Source organism: Anomaloglossus baeobatrachus, chromosome 11 (assembly GCF_048569485.1).
Source record: "Anomaloglossus baeobatrachus isolate aAnoBae1 chromosome 11, aAnoBae1.hap1, whole genome shotgun sequence".
In the NCBI taxonomy this organism is placed as follows: Eukaryota; Metazoa; Chordata; class Amphibia; order Anura; family Aromobatidae; genus Anomaloglossus; species Anomaloglossus baeobatrachus.
The window spans coordinates 96,863,124-96,869,379 of NC_134363.1; the positions used below are offsets into that span (position 1 = coordinate 96,863,124).

The 6,256-nt window shown below is 42.6% G+C and overlaps 1 long non-coding RNA gene across 1 annotated transcript; it reads left to right on the forward strand.

Moving 5' to 3' along the window:
* The first annotated feature begins 2,114 nt into the window (after positions 1 to 2,114).
* LOC142256696 (uncharacterized) lies at positions 2,115 to 3,593 on the forward strand. Its single transcript, XR_012727559.1, has 3 exons — positions 2,115 to 2,623; positions 3,344 to 3,418; positions 3,503 to 3,593. It is a non-coding gene; the product is annotated as an uncharacterized LOC142256696 (long non-coding RNA).
* Positions 3,594 to 6,256: the final 2,663 nt, after the last annotated feature.

Here is a 6,256-nt window from a genome sequence, read left to right on the forward strand (position 1 = left end):
TCTCAGATAAACCATGTTGTTAATCCAACAGGTGAACCTATGTCTCATAATTCCGTGACATCTGGCTTACAAATTAGAAAATTATTTACTGATTACTTTAATTGTTTTGATGCTAATAATAATATTGATGTTTGTTAACATTGTTATGTGTTTTTTTTGTTAAAATGTCTTATTTTCACTTAGATGAAAATGTTTAATTAGTTTAAACAATCTAAGAGCTAAAAGCTTACTTGTATTAAAGTGAAACGGCGTTAATCACCAACTGACATTTCTGTTAACAACATGGATTTCTGAATGTTGTATGTATGTGTTTGTACATTTCTGTGTTAGTATCCTGTTTTGTTGTTTGTTGAAACTTACAAAAATAATAATGTTAATCGTCTATGGAAAAAATGCAATATTATATATAAATATAAAAAAGAAACAGAATCTTTATTTTGAAAACATATTTTTTTATTAATAATATGCCTATTACATAAAGTAATGATGGTTTTTTGTTATTTTCCCAATAACAAATGAAAATCGTGCTCATCTTCTCTAAACTTTTACAAAGGTAAATTTTTTTTTATTTTTCTTTACAAAATTTAAAGATACTTTACTTAAAATAGTAAACTTGTCAAAATTTTTGCATTGCTTGCAATGTTGGTAAATTGTCAACCAATTATGTTTGTCTCATGTTGGACATTGACATAGACATAATAATTTGAAACTTGTTTTTGAGAAGATATGAACTCATCTACCCATCAAATTAGTTGGGTACAATTGTGTTCATAAAAAAATAAACATATCCATGGCATAAAACATATATGTCATCCGGCACAAAATATAATCACACATGCCTTTTTTTTTTTTAAGACTCTGATTTTAAACATTTTTGGCAATCCATTTTTTTTTTTGGTCACATTCATCATATTTGTTTGTTGAATGTAAAGATTACCAAAAATGTGTATCATAAGTCTACAAGATCTTCTAGGGAAGTAACCTGAGTTTTGCTGAGTATGTTGTTTTGGGTGGCCTCAGAAATAGTATTTTCAGGAATGGAAGCAGTTGATTGCTGAACAACATTCCTATTACTAACTACAGTAGTGTGTGGAACAGTCTGTTGCATGCTGGTTTGGCCCAACACATTGCCTGTTGTTGAGTACACCTGTGGGTCTACATGGGTAAGTGGGTATTGTGTGTGTGTATGTTGTTGACCTTGAGGATAGTTGACTGATGTTTGTAAGGGTCCCTTCACACATAGCGACGCAGCAGCGATCCCACCAGCGATCTGACCCGGTCAGGATCGCTGCTCCATCGCTACATGGTCGCTGTTGAGCTGTCAAACAAGCAGATCTCAACAGCGATGCAGCAAGGATACGGCGACCTTCACAGCGATCTCAGCGGTCGCAGGGACCATGTCACATAGCACGATTCTAATCTTGAATCGTGCACCGTTTCCGCGCCCCCCCCAGTCCTATTGGTGGTCGTAGGTGCGTTGTGACTGGGCGGTCACTTAATATTCAACTGCACAGAGTCACTGATTTTCAGGGATCCCGTAGAGAACGCAACTGCGTCACGCAAGTCCCTTGCGTCGACGTTATAATTCTATTGGACGACGCTGATTTAGGGCGGGTTTTCCCAGTGTTGTTGTTTGGGTTTAGTGTTGTTGGTGTGACCTGCAAAAATATGGCGTCCAGAAGCCGATCTACAGCATGGGGAGAGGCAGAAGTGACCTATCTCATTAGAACCATGGACAGGAGAGATTATCACTGTGCTGGACACCATGACCATCCTGTCCTCCACAAGAAGGCAGTTCTGAGCAGGATTAGTCGGGGCCTTTTTAAAAAATTCGGGGTGCAGCGTTCAACAACGCAAATAAGGAAGAAGCTGGCAGATCTGCGGTACAGATCAAGCAACCGCATTGCCAGCATCCGTTCTCAGAGCCAGCCCCAACCCGGTGAGTGGTGTTAACTATAGTTGATCGAACAGCCAATAATACGGGGTCGGCGAATCACTGACCGATTTAAAAAAAAAAGTCAAATCCGCTCCGTAATCCGGTGCCCATAAGTCAATGGGGTCCGGCCCTGGGGATATTACTGACAGATTTACTAAAAGAGTCCGATCCGCTCCGGAATACGTTGCCCATATAAGTCAATAGGGTCTGGCCCCAGGGATAGCGCAAAAAACTTGCGGATACAGACGTTTACAGTCCGGGTCCGCTCAGCACTAGTGTTAACATTGGTTGCACAGTATATGGCGGGTATTTTACATGAGTAGTACCACATGAGTAATTCCGCCCACATGACACACAGCACATGAGTTGTACCACAAGAGTACTTCTTGTGAGTTACCCCCACGTGAAAATATTATAAGGTATAATTTTTTCCAGACCCGCAGCCACAGCAGGAGCCACCTACAGACCAGCAGCCCCAGCAGGACCCACCTCCAGACGTGGAGCCACAGCTGGAGCCTCTACCAGACCCGGAGCCACAGCTGGAGCCTCCACCAGACCCGGAGCCACAGCTGGAGCCTCCACCAGACCCGGAGCCACAGCTGGAGCCACCACCAGAGGCGGAGCACCAGCAGGAGCCACCTGCAGTCTCTCCCTCCTCACTCAATGTCATGGGAGCAGGCTTGCCTGGTAATTTTTGAAGATAAAACTAGGGGCATATAACTTTGACTGGATAGAGCTATCTTACCCACAGCACCCAGATTTCCCATGAACTGAAATCCCTCTATCAGCAACCAAATTTCCTATGTTGAGATATCCATCTTGTCCTCGGCACACTGCTTCCCCATGCTCTGCTATATATCTTTCCATCATCACACAGCTTTCCCATATCAGAGCATGGGGAAGCTGGGTGCTGAGAGAAGATGTATAGCAGAGCATGGGGAAGCTGGGTGCTGAGAGAAGATGTATAGCAGAGCATGGGAAAGCTGGGTGCTGAGAGAAGATGTATAGCAGAGCATGGGAAAGCTGGGTGCTGAGAGAAGATGTATAGCAGAGCATGGGAAAGCTGAGTGCTGAGAGAAGATGTATAGCAGAGCATGGGAAAGCTGGGTGCTGAGAGAACGAACCTTTCTCCCTCACCACAGAACATTCCCATCCCCTGGTTGTATCTTTGTACCCCCTTGTATTTAGTTCTCAAAATACAATAATGGCCCCCACATAGCCTTCCATATAGTATAAAGGGTCCCACATAACCAATCATATATTAGAATACACCTCCATAGTCCTCCATGTATAATATTGCAGCCAGCCTCTCCAGTCCTACATGTATAAAGCAGCCTCTTCAGGCCTCCATGTATAAAGCAGCCTCTCCACCTATCATGTACTATGAAGTGTTTTGTCTCTCCCTAGACATTGATGCTGATGCTAGAAGTTTCGGGTGGAACATCAGCCCATCCTTACCGGACGAGGAGGAACAACCGAACCGTAAGTTTTAACAACAAACATGTACCTCTAATTTATATGTCTACATATAATTAGCCTTTATAAGTGGTACCATTCCTTCCACAGAAATACCAACATTGGAAGACCTTCAGGCCTCTCACCGGAGGATTATGGCAACGCAGCGCACCCTGGCAGCGGCACAGCGCACACTGGCCTTAGCGGTGAAGCAGCACGGAGTGCTGATCGCCAAATATGTGGCGTCCCAACAACAGGGCAGCAGCCGTTAATTTTTTTTTCCTTTGTTCAAAATAATGTTTTTGTTTTTTTTTTTTAAAAATGCGTGATTGTCTTTGTGTTTGTGGCCGTAGCCACGAGAACAGTTAAAATAAAAGTTTATTCATTCCTCATTTATGCGTTCTCCATGAAGAGTTGCAGCAGCACTGCATTATGCTTGGAGGAATTGATCTGTTTGAAGTTTTGCATGTAGATCCATACTCACCAGGAGCGAAACACTGATGCTGCCAATCCATGTCCTACTCGAAGAAGACAAGATTCCCACCATGAGTTGGACATGAATCGGTAGCATTGGTGGATGTAGAGTATGGATGTATGTGGTTGTGTGTATGTATGTATGTATGTACCGGTTAAAGTATGTTTGTGTGTGCGCGTGCAAAACTGCAGCAGTACAAACACACCAAAAAACAACACAAAAGTACAATATTTTCTGGTGTTTTTTGCAAATAAGATATGGTAGGCTCCGTCAAGCAGGCTCATAGGCGACGGCGATTGGGTTGCGGTACACCTTAAAGTGGTTGCCGTCAAAACCCACAGAGATCCGGAGGCTCTGATTGGGCATGCCGCAGCTCACTACATACGTAATGGGAGTGGACTTGCATGTTCCAAGCGTATTTGTCCCAGTGAAGACACAAACACTGAGTGCAAGAGGAAGGGACCCCTGTTTGCTAGACGGGACTGTGTGTGTAATTCTTGAGAACTGTGAGGACACCATTTAGCGCAGGTCCAACTCTGCACGTCACCTTCCACTGCAATTTATGCCATACAACAGGAACTACACCTCCCTAACCGTCTCACCATCAGTCACTGCAACACACGGGTGGTCTCACCAACAACACACTCTCCAGTACGTATGAGCACGGGGATGGGTGGGTCCATGTATACAGATGGAAGATGAAAGCATGGAGATCTGTAGTAAGATCAGAAAAGCAAAGACGCAGTCGTGACCACAGATCAGGATTGAAGAGAGCGTTAATAAGATCCGCAAATCTGCACACAAGCCTGGAGGTCTCTAGTACGATCCAAAAAGCAGTATGTGCTCATGAAAAAAGGACGGAAGTGCGACCTTGTTGCCTTCTTTGAAAGCAAACCTGTAATTGCAAAGCTGTCAACTTGGGCAATAAGAAACCGCACCTCAGCATGTTTGGACGCCATATTTTTGGCCTAGGCCACAGTAAAAATATTGAACCCGCCCGCCAGAGACCTATCAGCCAATTGTATTTTAGCGTCGCTATAATAGACTTGCGATCGCGTTGGCGACGATACTGCGTCGCTGAAACCCCTTTGTCTCTCCTCAAAACCCCTACAATGTTAAATACTGGTGCCCGCAGGAGACGCTGCTGCGTTCTATAAATGATTTGCTTCCGCAATAAATAAAGCGTCTCATAACTGTAGCGATCAATATCTTTACATTTATAAATATAGCAGTCTCCAAACTGTTGTTGTGTGACGGTTTGTTTATTTAGGTGATTTAATTGTTGGCCACTAGTGCGTTGTCCTTCTCTGATTGGATAGCAACTGCTCAACAAGTCTTTCTGTGATTGGGCTATAGCATGTCAATAAATAAAGGCAACGCAGTAGGGCTTCCATTCTGTTTTCTAGGTGCCTTTAGTTCAGCAGCGTTCTCTTTCAAGTCGCTATTGTGTCCCGTAATTTGTGGCTCTACACACCAACAATTTTGGAAGGTAGGTATTTATTGAGTTCTCTAATTATCTTTGTAGCTTTCCTTTAATATCTAGAATCTGTTTTTCATTTTTATAATATTAGATTTGATATATTTGTAGCTATCATTTACTTGTAATCATAGCTCAATTCTAATTTGTGTCCATTCTTTATATGTAACATTGTGGCCAGGATTTCATACACTTTGAAGCAGTGTACATTGTTTATTTGCATGGACAGCAAATTTACAGGGTGGGGTAGGGTGTTTTATTGTCGTGTGCAAATCTCCATTTTGGGCTTGCTTCAAATACATGTGGAATCACCTGTACTCGTGGCCTGTATTTGTGAACATACTTGCATCATTAGTTGTGTACTTTTATTGACATGTTTTTTTTTATTTTTTTTTTTATATAAATTACAGATGTCTTACAATAGCCAAGAATTCATACGAGAACTGATTGAGCTGTATCGCTCCTTTCCCTGCCTTTGGCTAGTTAAATCGCCGGACTATTGCAACCGGAACAAGAAAAGGGAGGCATACGCAAAATTAATTGCCCTATTTCAGCAGCATGACCCATCTGAGAAGGTGGATGAGACGATGGTGCGCAAAAAAATTCAGGGCCTCCGCACTGTATTTAAGAAGGAACTAAACAAGATTGAGAGGTCCAAAAGGTCAGGATGTGGTACAGATGACATTTATGTGCCCTCCCTGTGGTACTTCAACTTAATGGACTTCACCCGCAACCAGGAGTTACCACGGGCATCTGTATGTTCGTTTGGGCCCACCAACACAGAGGCACTGACAGATGCCATAGATGAAGATGTAAGTACCTTCTGTTCTTCTCGATGAAAAGCATGTAAGCTTTGGATGCAGGTCATTAATTTATTTCGTATTGATTAATTGTGATTAATTGTAAATATACA